Source organism: Rattus norvegicus, chromosome 8 (assembly GCF_021556685.1).
Source record: "Rattus norvegicus strain SHRSP/BbbUtx chromosome 8, alternate assembly SHRSP_T2T, whole genome shotgun sequence".
Classification (NCBI taxonomy): Eukaryota; Metazoa; Chordata; class Mammalia; order Rodentia; family Muridae; genus Rattus; species Rattus norvegicus.
In genome coordinates, this window is record NC_141541.1 from 69,331,248 (window position 1) to 69,348,111 (window position 16,864).

At 49.0% G+C, this 16,864-nt stretch overlaps 1 long non-coding RNA gene and 1 other non-coding gene across 4 annotated transcripts in view; both read right to left on the bottom strand.

The window, feature by feature from the left end:
* Window positions 1-1,613: 1,613 nt before the first annotated feature.
* Window positions 1,614-1,686, bottom strand: Trnaa-agc (transfer RNA alanine (anticodon AGC)). Its single transcript has one exon. It is a non-coding gene; the product is annotated as a tRNA-Ala (tRNA).
* A 13,844-nt stretch (window positions 1,687-15,530) lies between these two features.
* LOC103693111 (uncharacterized) overlaps window positions 15,531-16,864 on the bottom strand; it is a 45,654-nt gene continuing 44,320 nt past the window's right edge. For all 3 annotated transcript variants that reach the window (XR_015627294.1, XR_015627293.1, XR_015627292.1), the window contains one exon: window positions 15,531-16,307. This is a non-coding gene — a long non-coding RNA (uncharacterized LOC103693111). The remainder of the gene's footprint in view (window positions 16,308-16,864) is intronic.

A 16,864-nucleotide genomic window follows, 5' to 3' on the forward strand; every position in this document is an offset into this window, starting at 1 on the left:
TTGACCCCCAAAAACCCGTGATAATAATCTGGGTACCCATAATTCCAGTGCTGGAGGAAGAACTCTCTGGCTATTTGGTAAGTTCCAGGCCAGTGAGACTGTCTTTAAAACCAATGTGGCTGACACCTGAAGAATGACAGCCAAAGTTGCCCTCTGGCTTGCACATGCTCATATACACACATGCACCGGCCCGCATGTGCATGCACAGGCACAACACTGTCTTCAAGTTCATGTATGTTTCTTTTATTTCTGTTCCTTGATCCCTGTTACATGTACTTTTGGAAGGAAAGCTTTCCGGGATGCTCAGCGTGGTCTTTGAAATAGAACTGAGCTTTGGGAACAGAGTGGAAACACATCCCAGGCTCAAGGCAGGGCAGAGTCAATAAGCCCTTTTCTTTCCTTGACTTAAGGTCAATGGTGTTGATATGGAGTTTTCTGAGGTTTCTGAGGCTGCTTTCTGGGAACCAGTCTTCCTCTTGTGGTCAGTAGAAGAGGCACGGTTACTACAAAGCTATGGGGTTGTATGTGTATGTACATGTATATATGTGTACACAAGTATTTGAGAGAACAGAAGAGCCAAGAATGGAGTATGTGCCCATAATTCTATCTGGTCAGGAGCATTGAGAATTCAAGACTAAGTGTCTTGGCTAGTTCTTTTTGTCAACTTGACACAAGCTAGAGTCTCCCAGGAAGAGGGATGCTCAATTTAGAAAATGTCTAAACAGACTGACCTTTAGGTAAGTCTATATGTCATTTTTATTGATTATTGATATGGGATACTCCCTGGAAAGGTGGTCTTGGGCTGTGTAAGAAAGCAGGCTGAACAAGCCAGGGGTAACAAACCAAAAAGCAGCAGCATCCCTTCATGGCCTCAGTTTGTGCCTTGAGGTTCCTACCTTGATTTCCCTTCATGATGAACTGTAAACCACAAGATTAAAGAAACCCCTTTCTTCCCAAGTTGTTTTTGGTCGTGATGTTCGCCCTGGCAATAGGAAGCAAACTCAAGCACCAACCTCCTCGGAAGCCAGCCAGGCCATGCGAGCCCTTGCCTCAAACATGTGAAGTGGAGAGTAATGGAGGCAAACAACCTGGTGCCAATTTTTGGCCTCTACATGCACACACACACATGCACACACACATGAACACATACATGCACAAACACACAAGCAGACACATGCACATACAGATACACACACATGCACATACACAAACACAATCATGCACATACACACATGCACACACTCATGTGCACAGAAAGAGAGAGGGGAAGAAAGGAAGGAAGGAAGGGAGGAAGGGAGGAAGGGAGGAAGGGAGGAAGGGAGGGAGGGAGGAAGGGAGGGAGGGAGGAAGATGAAGATGAGGCAGAGAAGGCACTGTAGAATGAGGTCCATAGTCCCAACCACACTTTAGCAACAGGCCCACACCTTCCTTACACTTCAGCCCACCATGCTGGGTGTTTTCCCTGGTCTCCACCACTTGGAGCAAACGACAGAAGTCTGAGCAGTGGACAGACACCCATGAAGGCTGGCTCATAAACATGTGTTGCATTCATAGCTCAGTGGCCCAGCCAGGCCAGGTAAGTTAAGGGCTGGCCAACCTCAACCTGAAGCTTTTTTGGAGCTGGGGATCGAACCCAGGGCCTTGTGCTTGCTAGGCAAGCGCTCTACCACTGAGCTAAATCCCCAACCCCTGCCCTTGCCCTTGAGCACATGTGGGGCAGCTGCTCTTTCTGGTGGGTTCAAAGGTCATAGCAGCTTTGTGTGACAAAATTGAGAAGAGGTAACAACAGCTGTTCCAATAGGCAGGCCAGGTTAGATGTCACTTCCCCTTACAAATGTCACCTTACACTGACCCTGGGCTCCAACCTCATAGGTAGCAATGAATAGCCTAGTAAGAGCACCAGTGGAAGGGGAAGCCATGGGTCCTGCTAAGACTGAACCCCCAGTGAACGTGACTGTTGGGGGGAGGGTGGTAATGGGGGGGAGGATGGGGAGGGGAACACTCATAAAGAAGGGGAGGGGGGGTTAGGGGGATGTTGGCCCGGAAACTGGGAAAGGGAATAACACTCAAAATGTAAATAAGAAATACTCAAGTTAATAAAAAACAACAACAACAACAAAAAATGTCACCTTACCTCACAAAGACATAGACCCTGTCTCATCTCATTGGTTTGTGTAGAAGCCAGCATGGGACCAAAGTTCTCCATCACCCTTCTGGGATGGAGAACTCCATAAGCCTGGCAGGTTGCACTGGAGTGGTGTCCAGCGAGGACAAGTGAGACCTGGGTGCAATGGGAGCTGGCTCTGGTTTAGGTTCAAAAACTTGAGGACCTAAGTAGAGGATAGGGGACAGATGTTGGCATGCAAATGGTCTAAGAGCTGTGTGTGCGTGTGTGTGTAGCAGCAAGGCCAGTAGAGGCAGGCCATAATGATCTAGCTGCTAAACCGAGGAGGCCTGCCTCTCGGTGACATAGCCAGAGCTGTCATGTCAGTGAGTGGCAGCCTCATTTTTGACTTGTGCTGCTGGCTGCTTTCCAGAATTTTCACTTATTTCTAGGTGTCACAGATTAAAAAGCACATCGAGGTTTGAAGAGTGTAAAAAGGAGACTGGCTAAGTTGTGGAAGACCTGGGGGGAGGGACCTGCTAGAGACCCTGTTAGAGTGGTAAAGACCTCTGCCTGGGAAAGACGACAAGTGCAAGATGTGTGAGCGCCATCTTGGGCTTATAAGGGTGCTGTCATGAGACAAAGGTTTCTTCAGTGGCCGCGGTGGGCAAGGCTGAGACTCAACAGTGAGGGGTGGTGCTTCTTAAAATGGGGAGACAGGGTCAAACAAGAATAGGAGTGTGTGTGTGGTATACCCTAATGTCTCCTGGAAGGTCAGAGCTATGGCCTAGCGCATGCCATTCACACACACACACACACACACACACACACACACACACACACACGTGTGTGTGTACATATATATATATGTGTGTGTGTGTACATATATATGTGTGTGTGTATGTATGTATATATATGATAATTGATATACCAATAGATAAACTCCATGGAAAAATCCAAAACCACAAAGAGCATGCCCAGGTTCCTTGATAAGAGCAAAGGCCTGGTTCTGAGCTGGCTACAGGAAATTGCTGCTGATAGCCAGGGCACCAGTCCCCAAGAAGCCTTACTAATAGTCTTTTCCAGCATCGCCAGCACAGTGGATAAATTGGCCAGGCCCTTTCACCAGTGGGCTATATAAATGGTCTATACGTGGGCATAGCACACTGTGTTGACAGTGACCTTGGGATGCTCGAGTCGGGGAGAAAGGAACAACAGGAGGCAAAGTAGCACCTCTGTGAAACAACCTGGAGCAGAAGCCTGTTAGTGCTTGAGGACAGCCTGTGACGTATACATCAGAACCAGTATGGCCTCTTCCCTCCGCTGTCCACCTCCCAGGACTGAACAGAGGCAGATTTATTTTTGTGCAAAGCCTTCTATACAGGGTGAGCTTGCATACCCACCCACATATGATGTATGTGATATATATGCACAGGGTTATTTTCATAGATATGGGGGTCTTTGGTGACACAGGCCCTGTTTAACATAACAGTCTGTCTCAGCACACAGAGCGGTGGAGTGCCTTTGAATAGCTGCACGGCACTCTGTTCTGTTGATGCCTATAATTTATTAAAGTGTCCTATTAGTGGACGCTAGGATGTCACTAGTCTCCTGGTATTGTAATTATGGTGGCAGTGAATATTCTCATGTATAAGTCATCCTGCAGCCCCCAGAATTGATCAGCCAGACTAAATAACAGGAAACTGAGAGCTGGGCCAAAGGGGCTGTGTGTGCACTTGGTGTTTTCCTCGGGGTTGCCAGGCTGCCTTCCAGGGCTGCTGCACCGTACTCTCTGTCACAGGAATGCCAGCCCTGACTGCCTCCCCCAGCCTCACCAGCACAGCGCCAGCACCCTTCTGATGTCTGCCAATGCGAAGGTGGAGTATGATATTTCTGCTTGTTTAAATATCATTTTGTTGTATGTGTGGGTGCACTCAGAGAGGTTTCCATGTGATCCAGAACCTTCCTCAGCTATTACATGAGGTCTCACAGGACTGGTTTAGGCCCTCCCCAAAAATGCCCAGGTCCCAACTTCTCAGAGCTAGGTGCTGACTTTGTCCCCAGTTTGGCCATTGTGGTGAGCTATAACGATAGGTGGGACTGAGTATCTCACCACACACACGTATACGCACGCACGCACGCACGCACGCACGCACGCACGCACTTCCTCTCTAGGCTCTCATCATTGCTTAAAGCCAGGTGTGAAATTGCTGTCAGTTTGAAAGACCAGATCAAAGCCAATGATGATAGTAGACTTGGTTTGAGCTCTGAGTGTGGGCAGCACTGAGCACAGGACTCCCCCCACTGGGAAGACCACCCCGTATCATTGTGCATCACAGACAATGCCATGGAGGTATGGTTACCATCCCTTCTAGTGAAGCAGCGTGCTTGCTTGCACACTTGAGTGTGTGTGCACTAGTGTTCATGTGTCTACATGTTAGGTATGTCTGTGTGCACATGCATGTGGAGGCCTGAGGCTAATGCCAGGTGTCCTCCTTGGTAGCTCTTTTTCTTATGTTCAAAGCAGGGCCTTTCACTGAACAGAGAGCTCATGGACTCAGCCAGTCTAGCCAGCCACCTTGTGCCAGGGATCTTCTGCTTCTGCTTCCTGAGTGCTAGAAGTGCAGGCAGCCACCACACCCACCAGGCATTTAGATAAGTGCTCTCCCAGCATTCCCAGGTCACACCTCTCCCCCTAGCCCATCACCTATTACAGAAGAACTGAGATTGAGGGAAGCAATCCTTTGAGGCCTCGTAGCCACTGAGTGGCGGAGGCTTGAACTGTGGTGTCGGGGCTCACAGAGCATCATCCCACATACCTGACCAGATGGATGAACCAGTGGCCCCTGTCTAGCAGACGCCACACATGAACTAGAGTTCTGGAACTGACAGACAGTGGAGAGTGACACTACACCAGTCCAGAGGCTTTCCAGCATTGCAGAGTAGCCCCTGGGAACTGGTAGCTATGAGTTGGAGACCTTGGGTCTGGTCCTCTGCCCCTTCCCTTGCTCCCCTCCTGGAAGTAATCACTGGCCAAGCCCAAGGCTACACTTAAGGCTGAGACCAAGGAGCATCCCAGTTTGTGGAGTTGACAGTTGCTTTGGGCAAGCTGTAAGCAAACAGCTGTGACTTCAGTCCCCAAAGCTCCCCCTTACTCCTTACCTGCGTCAACATTTTTATTTTTTAAAGAATACAGTCAAGGTGGGGGCCGGGAGTGGGCAATGGGGAGGGAGGGAGCCAGGGCCCTTTATCAGCTCTGGGGTCCTTGCATATGTAACACTGTCGTATAATTAACAGTGAAGATCATTTACATTGTCGCTTAGCTAATTTTCATAATGTTTTCTTTATTATCAGAGGAAGAAATTAACCCAAGAATTTATTTACATAGCAGCCTCAAACAGTAACAGCTTGCTAATTGCCTGTTAGGTGATTAATAAGCTTACAGCAGATGCTAATGCGTCGTGGGCTCCCGTTTCAAAGGTGCTCTTCCTGCACGCCTGTGTTTTTGGCAGCTTAATTAGTGCAATAATTATGTACTTGTTGCTCCTTCTTTCGAGCAAATACTGTCAAATGCTTAAAAGATTAAAGTGAATTATATCCTGAGAACTCGCACGCGGGAGGATGCCCAGCGTACTAACGTCACGGCTAGTGCAAAAATAGACAACACTAAGTAAGAGCAGGCTCTGATGAGCCACGATGAGCTATAGACTCAGCCAGGCCTGGTCCTGACTTTGTCCCTTGCTAATGGAAAACCCTAGAAGCATGCCTCAGTTTCCCATCTATGTAAGGTATAGGAAGCTATCAGCATGAAGTGGGGGAGGGCAAACAGGAATCTGAGAGGTACAAATCATTCAGCATTTGCTGTAAGAGATATATCTCATTTTGGTTATCTTTCTTTGTAAAGAAAAAGATTTATCTCACTTGTGTATGCGTATGTGTATGTGTATGCATGTGTATGTGCGTGTATTGACACACGTGTGTGCAGGTGCAGTTCCAGGCATTATGGATCTGAACTCAGATCCTCATGGTGGAGCAGCAAGCCCTCTTAACGGCCGGGACCGTCTCTCCTATCCCTTCATTTCATTCTTACTTAGAGGAAACCAGTTGTCCAGAGACTTCACTGGGGTGGCCAGAGAACTTTAATCCTGGGTTGAGAAGCAGATGGCGTTGCAGTCTCATGTACTGTGATGGAGTCGTAATGGTTATGGGGAAGGCAATGTTTTCTCTCGACATAAACACTGGAGAATTCAGGGCTGATGCTGATGGCTGCCATCTGCCTTAACTTTTCCAGCCTCTTCCCAAAGTGAATGGAGGTTGAGGTCTAGGAAGAGTGGACACCTTGAAGCTGCATCAGAGGGCTCAGCGGAAGTGCACTTGCCTGGTACACAGGGATTCCTCATTGTGAGGGATGCCTAAGAGGACTCAGCTGAGAAGCAAGGCTCCGGCACTCCCACGAGAGGTGTTAACAAAGTGGGAAAACCTACACTAAGCATAGACAACACCTTCTGCCCGGAGCCAGATATAAGGGGATCCAAAGCGAAAATCATTTGTCTACCTGCCCTCACGTCTTCTTTACAAGTGGTTCTTAGCCTGTGGGCCATGACCCCTTTGGGGATCAGAAGACCCTTCCATGGGGGTTGCCTATCAGATATCCTGCATTTCAGATATTTGCATTGCAACTCACAACAGTAGTGAAATTACAGTTACAAAGTAGCATCAAAAGTAATTGTATGGTTGGTGGGTCACCATGACATGAGGAACTCTATTAAAGGATCCCGGCACGAGGAAGGGTGAAGACCTCTGCCATAGACTGTTGTTGCCCTGTTCTGCTGAAACTGGGACCCAGCCTATCCAACCTTGCAATGTGGCCCCGGGTCCTGTGTGTGGCCTCCCAGGGACCCTCTAGGCTTCCTTGCTGGATTAGTACTGCTGAAGCATCCAGCTTTGTGGACTTAGTGGCTTCTGGCCCTTCAGCCTCTCCATTGAACAGACAGCCGTTATTGATGGACCATTCCCTATCAGGTGAAATGGCCTAAGAAATCTCCTTTTAATATATATTCATTCTATCAGTTCTGTTCTTCTACAAAGCCCAGACTAATACACTGATATTTCAATAAAACCAACAAAACCTGAAAGAGAAAAGACCTCAAAAGTGGCTGCTGGGGATTTTACTAGGGACCTATGTAGCTATTTCCTCTTGCATATATTTAAAAATGTACACAGGACAGGTCAGGAGTCCATCGGGGCCTAGACCTTAGACTGGAGCCACCCCTGGTCAAATCCAGCTCTACCCCTTGTTAGCTCTGTGGCAGGGGCCTAAGCCTTCTGTGCCTCCGTTTCCTCGTTGGTGATATGGAGATGTATTCATTACTAAAGTTTATCAAGCCCGTGGATATGGGCTTTAACACAGCACCAGGTGCCCAGCAAGCCCATCCTTGGGTCTCTGCCAGCCTGACTGGTACGAGCCCTGAGGTCCCTCCTGCTGAGCTATGGGACCGTAAACATCCACTGTCGGCTTGTTCTATGCCATCATCAGTGCTGGGTTGGATCCTAGCTTCTGCCCTCTAACAGAAAGGACCACAGTCTTACCAACCTTTCACTCTGCCATTCCGCAGAGACCACCTTTTCCTCAGGACTGAGCCCAGCCCCTCAGTTTCTCCTTGCCCCTGATGAAGTGCTTGACCACAAATTCCTGGTTTGACAGTGAGGTGTCCTCCTCACCTCCACCTGCCTCTCCAGCCAAATGTTCAGGACTCTGTCCTATGGTAGCTGCCCACTGAGCTCACCCCATGCCCCATTAGCTGAATTTTGTCTATTTCTCTGGTTCTTCTGCTTGGGGTGTGTACTCTGACCTCTGACTGCTCAGCCTTTCTAACCCCGGGAGCTGCACTTGGTCCTTGATTGTGCCTACCGTCTCAATACTGCCAGCTAGGACCGGGCCCGCTCACCCTCTGGTTTCTTGTGGATATTTCCTTTGAGCAGGTGGAAACACACCTGGTCTTGGCACTTCTTACCAGACCACCGATCCTTTGCATGCTCCGAAGCTCGCCTGAGTTCTCCTTCCTGGGAGACGAGGGGTAGAGACAGTGTAAATGCCCAGTGCTCGTTAGTAGTGAGTCTTTATCTAGAGCCTGTGAAGTCCCAGGTTCCCAAACAAAAGTCACAGTAGAACAGGAGTTGGGCAGTGTTTCCGATAAGAAACCGAATGAACACATGGGTGAGAGACCCCTCTCTTCAGTCCCTCTGCTGGCCCAAGACTCTGTTTCTCTCCTACTTATTAATATACTCTTGGGTTCCAACTTCCTGTCCAATGCCACAACCGAACCCTAGGGGCTTGGTCCAGCGAAGGTGGATCCAATCAGGGTGCCACAGTCACCCCTCTCCATCTATCTCTGAGCCTGCCTGTTTGTGACACCAAAAATATACTGATAAAACCTGCCTGTGGTTATCTGGAGCGGAAGTCACTGAATTTATAAAGTTGTGGGGAGAAAGGTCCAGGCTGGGGTGGACTGAGCCAGTGACTCTTCAGACCTGTGGCTAATCCTCCCCCAGATCTCTGCACAGCACTTGTCCTTTTCCTTCACGGGCACTCTGCCATGGCACCACCTGCTAAGCGAGTCCCTAGAGTGGCCTGCTGCTTTCAGGCCCCTTGTGTCTCATACCTATATCTATAACGGAGAAGATGGCATGGCGTTTTCTTCCTGGCACCTGTTTTGCACAGAACTGGCTCATCCCTAGGTAAGAATGAGGGTCTCTCTGATGTTCAGGTATCGTGTGGGTATGGACCTTGGGAGACAAAAAAAGGCAGGGCTAGAAGCCCAAGTATGTTCTGAAAGCTGTGTGTGTGTGTGTGTGTGTGTGTGTGTGTGTGTGTGTGTGTGTGTGTGTGTATGGATACATATTTTCACACTGGTTAGGCTGTTTCTTCAACGAGCTCCAGGGATACCCCTGTGTCCACTTCCCCACTGCCAGAATCATAGATGGGCATCACCACATCTAGATTTCTTTTATGTCAGTGCTGGGGATTGAACTCACCCTGGGTGTGTACAGTCAGCACTTTAGCAGCTGAGTTATCTCCCAAGCCCCTGCATAACTGTTCATTTTTACAGAGAGCCTACCATCTGCCAGTTGGACAAAGGGAGGAGAGCTATTTGATTACAGCAGGAGTGACGCCCACTGTCGGTGCTCGCCAGACATGAATGAGTAGCTCAGGCCACCCTCCAAACCTTCCTTCCTTTGCTGATGACATGGGGTGAGCATTAAGTGTGGATGCCGAGGGGTGCATGAACATGTGGATAGCTGTTCTTGCCCAACAGCAGCATCTCTAAAACGGCAGAGCATCAGAAGTGCCTGGAAACGTGTTAAAATGCTGATTTCCAAACCCCATCCTCCAGTCTCTGCTTCAGTTGGAGGAGAAGGGCCGAGAGTCTGGTCTTCTAACAAGCATTTTTCACGATGATGGTCAGACAGAACCTCTTCTGCCCTTCCAAAGTGAACCACCCACCCAGGAGACAGGAGTTTTACATCACTAGCATGGGCAGGCACAATAGAGGCCGGAAGCTCGCTTGTGAGACTTTTGGCTTCTTGGTGTCTATTTTCCTTTCCCACCCCGATATCCTTTTGAGGCACTACCCCTCCCAGCCTCAGCTCCCATCTGGCTGTGGTGTGAAGTCGTCAAGTACCCTAAGGGCATCTGTGGCATGATGGTTTGAATAAGAATTGTGCTCATGGGCTCAGATATGTGAACACTGGGTCCCCAGATGGCAGTGTTGTTTGGGGGAGGTGCTAGAACCTTTTGGATGAGCAGAAAGCGTTGCTAGAGGAAGAACATTATTGGGGCTGCCTTTGAGGGTTCTAGTCTCCCTCACTTCCTGCTTGCTCTCTCTGCTCCCTCAGATCCCCACTCCTGCTCACATGCTGTCAACAGACTCTGTTGCTCGGGAAAGGTAAGCCAAAATAAGCTCTTTCTTCTGTAAGTTGTTTTCCCTAGTGGCATTTTAGCTCAAACAACCGGAAACTAACCAATGCACTGTCCAATCAGGAATGCTTTTAGGCATCTATCCAACCAATCACATGGCTCTCACTGTCCAATCATATTAAACCCTAGGACCCTGAATGGAATCATGGAAGAACTTCCTGAGTTCTGGTTGCATCTTCTCCCCTCAGTGCCATAAGCACATACGGAGCCACTGATACTGGGAAGCTGAAGGGAAGACACTACTCAATGCCCCTGGAGGTAGCCACACCTGAGCCCAACTCTTCCTTGCTTGAAAGTTCCATGTACCAATTCTTAACCTCTTCCTGCCTTAGTCGGAATTTGGAGGGGATTTTCACACACAACAGGCAAGCTACCTACAGTACCCATTGCTCCAGGAAATGGGAGATGTAATTACCTTGCAGGTCAGAGAGCTTTACAGATGGACATCTGTGAGGACATTAGCAAAGATGTGTTGACAAGAAAGAGGGAAAGATGGAGGTCACAGCACAGACGAGAAAGGCCAGGTTCTGGTCCCCAGGAGGAACCTCCAGAAGTGGTGATTCCATCAAGGAGGGATGTCTCAACATTCTAAGCAGAGAGCCCTTTGCCTTTCTTAGTCCCCTTTCCCAGAAGAGGTCACCCCAGTGCTGGAGGTCCCTAGAGTCTGCTGGCCCCATGAGTGTAGACTTCCTGCCCAGACGGTGCTCCTGGGATGAGGTCATGGCTGGGGAGCGTCTTCCCCTCTCTTAAGCTGCTTTCAGTAGCAATCGCTGTGTTGTTGCTTAATCTCAGAATTATCTGATTGTCACAGTCAAGCTTTCCACATTAGGCAGCAAGCCAGCAAGTCACTTAACCTATAATTGCCCTTTAATGAAGCCCATCTTCAAAACTGAATTGTCAAAGGGAAACTTGTAAACATACAGTGAGGTCCAAGACCAAGCTGGCCCCAGACGTCGCAGCCAGGCCCTTGACTCCTCTCTGGCGTCGGCCACATTTGTCTGAGTTATTGGGGCTTTAGCTCCAGCTGCCACCCACAGTAGAGAGGAGCCTGGTGTTCATCGCTTTCCCAGAAGCAGGTCAAGCCTTTTAAAAGTAAGCTGAGGGTGCTTGGCTTGGGTACACACAGTTCCCGTTGCCAAGTGTCCCCACCCCCACTCCCCCCGGCCCTGGGCTATGAGCTGCAAAGGTAAAGCCAGCTTTATGACTTGGACTTGATGAAACCTAGGTGGCCTCTGTTTTTCAGTGACGTCATGTGATGGTGGGTGGTCTGTAAAGAGTAGGCAAGGGAGGGTGATGTTAAAGAAGATGGCTCACGATGACAGGTCTGTGCTGAAATGTTTGCGTTGCAGGGTATCTGTGCTCTGTGGCAATGTTTGTGTGTATGCGTGTGAGCGGGAATGTATGCATGTATGTGACGTATGCATGTATGCACATGTATGTGAAGGTGCCATGGTGGTCAGAAGAGGGCATTGGATCCCCTGGAACTGGAGTCACAGATGGTTGTGAGCCACGTTGTGGAGGTTTGGAGCTGAACCAGGTCCTCAGTAAGAGCAACAAGTGTTCTTAACTCTAAAGACATACCTTTAAAAAGAAATATGGCTGCTGGGGATTGAACTCAGGTTCTTACACTTGCAAGGTAAGGACTTTACTGCCTGAGCCCTCTCCAGCTGGCTCTCCAGTCTCTACGTCTTAGCATGCTGGAGGCGAAGTGTGGCAGTCAGCATGCAGCTGTCTTCATGCACACACCAGGACCAGGGAAGAAAACCTACAGAACACTGCTTTGGTACCAGGTATGTGGCTAGGAACTTTACATGCTTGCCGTGTGCCCTTACTTTGACTGTGAGGGATGTGAGGCTTGACAGGGTTGAGTGACCAGCCTGGTGCTCTGCAGCTTGTGATGTGGAAGAACAAGATTTGAACTTTGATTTACCAGATATCCAACTGCTCAGTGTCTCTGAGACACCTCGGCAACTCCCGGATCAGCTTCATGCTGGCCTCTAGCTGATGAGAAGTCCAGACGAAGAAGCTGTGACATTATGCATAAATCTTGGATTTGTTTCAAAACAGCAGCACAATGTGTCGGGAAGTAGGAAGAAACAGACAAGGAACTGCCAGGGAGACAGCAGGCATCTTAGCTCGGGGATAACCTTACACAAGGTCATCGTACGGTTTTTTCTAATTCTATGTATATTTGGAAGATGTATCACCAATTTATTTTTTTAAAGTAAGACCATTCTTAGGGCACCCATGCATATCCTTCACCCCCCATCCCCAACCCATCACCGACACAAAGTCACTTTTCCAAATTGGCTCCATCCCTTCAAGACAGCACACTCTATGCCTGTCTGGTTCACCCAATGAATGAACACAGGGAGAGTCTAGTATACAAATGCTTGCTGAATGAGTGAAAATCATGAAAATCCAAATGCACAGGCCCTAAAGGTCATCCAGTTAGGATAGGCACAGAGGCCTGAGCAGCAGGGGGCCAGGATCAGAGTTGTAAGGAGAGAAAGGCCCAGCCCAGGCCGAAGCCACACCAGCAGTGCCTAATGCACAACTTGTGCAAGCGGTCACGGCCACTTTTCAATCATGCCTCGTTTGCAGACACAGCCCTGACAACATATATTTTTTCATTACTGTGATGGGGTCACTCTCACGCTGCCCACTATTGCTGTGGAGATCGGGGCTCTGTTGTGTCTCAGCTCATTTAACTGGAGAGCTGGCCAGCGTGCACCCTGCGGACAAACGGGGCTCAAAAGGTGTTGACCCGTTTACAAAGGCTTGAAACAAACAAACAAACAAAATCAACTAAGGGGACAGCCTGGAGTACCAGGTGGCAACATGGGTGTTACAGAGAGAGAGAGAAAGAGAGAGAGAGAGAGAGAGAGAGAGAGAGAGAGCGCCCCAGGTCCTGCCAAAGCATGGTGTCATTTGTAAACTGAGCTGTATGGTCAGCGCAGGAGTGTGAGGATCTGGTGGGGACCCTGCCTGTGTCTTAAGGGCTTGCAGGCGGTGTGGTGTCCAGTCTCCCACCAGCTTTTCTGATAAAAGCCACCCTTTGCCACTGGCTTTCATGAGGCTGAAGGAGGCACACGGCTGGCAGGAGGATACCTTCAAAGGCCTTGCTGCCCAATAGGACTCTCTCCACCAAAGCTCAGGAAACTAGGGTGTGACAACAGCCACCGTGACGTTGACCTTTGATCTGAATCCCTTGGGAGTTAACAAGAAAATGCTTCCTTGTCAGCTTCCAAAAGTGACTGTAGAGAGGGCTGAGGCTATGAGGCTGGTCAAGAGAGTCCCCTCTCATCTGGAAGTCTGGTCCTTTCCAGGGTCCCCAGGCTTAGACCAAATCAGGTCCATGACTCCACTTGCTCCCAAGCTCCTGTGGCCTGTTTTGGCACCTGTCACCAGGCACCCTCAAACGCAGCTGCTGGAAACAGCCATGACTACCATTGCTGGCTAGAAACATCAAGCACTGCCTCCTCCCGAGGCTGCTGCTTTCTCTTGATGGATTCTTCTGGAATATTAATCAGCCCGCATAGGCTGGAGCAACAGATTTCTCTTAGGAGAGAAGGCAAAACGAACATAAATATGTCTGGGCTAATGATTCCCTTTGTCATAACACTATGCGTTTCTCCACAGGCCTCTGCTTCTGCCAGGCTTGTTTCAAACAAGCCATGACCTTGCGGGCTGACTGCCGAGATTAAGATCACCCTTCCCAGTGATAGGAAGCGAGGAAGGTGCTGAGCTTCTGCATCTCGCCCAAAATCTCGCTTCCTGCTCTTGCCCTGTCCTTTGGAATGAGTGTCTCTGAGAGGGCATTTGGGGGAAAACTCCTCCCCTAATTTTTAAGAAATGGATCTTACTGCAGGATAGTAAATTCTTATACACCATCTCTCTTCCTTTCCTCTTAATTCGGCATCTGAAATGTAACTAGTCTCCTTCCCTTGTTCTACTTTACCTCTGTCCCTGTGGTAAAACACCCCGACCAAAGGTGACTGAGAAGAGGGGTGACTTTACCTCCTCATGTAGGCTAAAGTCCATCGAGTGAAGCCAGGGCAGGAAGTTGAAGACAAAAACCATGGAGGAACAATGCTTGCCCGCCCACTCATGAGATTATAGGTGTGAACCAACAATCCTACTTTAAATTTACTCATGTGTGCACACGTTCCAGTGTTCACATGCACGTGTGTACATGTTCATGCATGTGGAGGCTAGGGGGGATAATACTGGGTATTGTTCCCCAAATGTCACCCCAGCTTTTATTGAGATAGCAACTCTTACCAGCCTGAGACTTTCTGAGAAGGCTAGGATGCTGCCCAGTGAGCTCCAGGGATCCTTTATCTCTTGCTTCCAGGGGTGGGATTTCAAGCGTACTAACCCACCTTGCTTTTCTCCCTCATTTTTATTATTTGAGAATTCTGTACAATGTATTTTGATTGCTTCCACCCCTCACCCCATCCCTCCACTTACATCCCCCTTCCCTACCTGCCCAATTAACTCATCAGTTAAGAGTCTCACTGCCCCTATGTGACCTTTGGTACACTGTGGTTAACCTACCTAGGGACTGCAGCTTGGAAGAAAACCAACTTTCCATTTCCCAGAGCTGGGATTTTGTGTGGCTTGAGCTTATGCAGGTCTTGTGCATACTGTCTCTACTGCTGTGAATGTCTATGGGCACCTGCCCTGCCGTGGTCCAAAAACCCTTCCCCTTAGTTGTCTAGCTCTTAAGTTCATTCAATCTTCTCTTCCATAACAATCCCCAGGAGGGGTGCGTTATAGATGACCCACTGAAGGCAGAGAAGTCTACAGTCTCAGTCTGTGTCTTGTAGGTCTGTGTTGATCACTGTCCACCATGGGAAGAAGCGTCTTTGTTTAGGCTGACAGCTGTTCGAAATGTGAGCTCTGGGGATGGAACTAGAAACTGAGCCCTCTCTCAAGCACCCTGGATTTCTGGTAAATGAAAACGTTTTCCTACTTGCAGACTAGCAACTCCATTAGCAGCTATTTACCCAAGAGAAGAGAAAATAAATGTCTATGAGGCAGTGGTCACAATTGCCAGTAACCTGGGAACAGCCAAAACGCTGGGGTGAACAGGGAGGATTGGGAAGGTTGCCCTCTGGATCAGCACTCCACAGAGTGTAGAGAAAAACCTAAGTGCATACACAGTGCACAGATGAACCTCCCGGGTATGCGGCGTGAAGAATGGTGCTGAAAACAAGCATGGTATGCTTCCATGTATACAGAATTCTGGTGAGAGAAATCACAAGAATTGTTGTCTGGGAATGACCAGAAGTGGCGTGTGCACTGTGCACACACACACATACACACACACACATACACACACACACACACATACACACACACACACACACAGAATCTGGGGCATGGGAAAGGGCTTGTGTGTTGGCTGATGTGCATATCAGAAGAAAGATATGTACATTTTTTTGGATATGTACATTTTTATTGTATGTCAATTTTGTCTCAGTTAAAATAACAAAACAGAGGCTGGGCATGGTGGCACACATTCCTACCCTCAGCTTGGGATGCAAAGACAGGTGGGTGGTTTCCATGCCAGCCAGAGCTACAAAACAACACACACACACACACACACACACACACACACACACACACACACACACACACACAAAGTGGGGGGAGAAAGAAAGAAAGAAAGCAAACAAAACAAACAAAAGAAAACACCAGGAGGCTGCACTGGCAAGATGGCTCAGCAGATAAAAACTACAAGTTGTCCTCTGACCCTCACGGGGATGCTACAGCACACATAGGTCTGTGTACATGCACACACGGAGAGAATAAGTAAATAAAAGAGGCTGTCCTCAGAACAGCTCTTTCTTTGTCCAAGCAACTGCAGAGTACAGAAAGGCCTGCAGAGCCTGAGGGCCTGGCCGGGCCCTAACTGCTCGAGCGAATTGCTTCAGCCTAAGGAGCATCTATAAATTACTCTTGAAGTCTGTGCTGGCCCTGTTGCACTCTGGTCTCCTCTAAGTCTCTGCATTTATTTTAGGCCCTTCCCCTTCCATGGCTGAGTCCATCAGAAAAAATAAGCGTTCCCCTGGGTGACGTGTGACCCCAGTCACAGGGTAAGCTGTCTGGCCAACTTGGGCAGCTGACAGAGGAAGATATCCTGGAGGTCTGCACCACCAGTTGGATCTGGAAGGATGGATGCTCCCTGGCCAAGAGGAGGGAGGAGGGCCAGACAACCTGGAAAAAGAAAATTTCCCAGTGAGTGACACTCCAGGCCAGTCCTTCAGGAAACCCATGCTCTTCCCCAGGGCCAGCATTGCATTTGTGCTGATTCCCTTGGAACTTCCAGCCATAGGGAGCCAGACAGACGAGGGGCAAAGAGGAGGAGGACTAAGGAGATGGAACAAAGTCGAATCAGGAGGAAGGATGCTGAGGCGGGAGAAGAGAAAAGAAGGCGGACTTGAGACTTCTGATGCATTAACAATTGCATCTCTTTGCCGAGGGTTTGAAGCCTCTCACACCGCCCCACACTGTACACCATGGGTACCGGGGATCAATGTTGTAGGTGTGGATCTAGGTCAGGAGGACACCAGATGGGAGCTGTGGCTTCTTACACGGAGAGTGATGGGAACAGACAGTTTATAAGGGAAAAGAACACTTCTGTACAAGGGAAGATGGCAGAGGGAGCAATATTAGACCTCATGGCCATGAGAATCCCTAATGGGTCATTTCCACGGTACCCACCATCTCCCACACTTGTCTGCCACAGGCTTTTCCTGTCCTAGTCTGTCTTT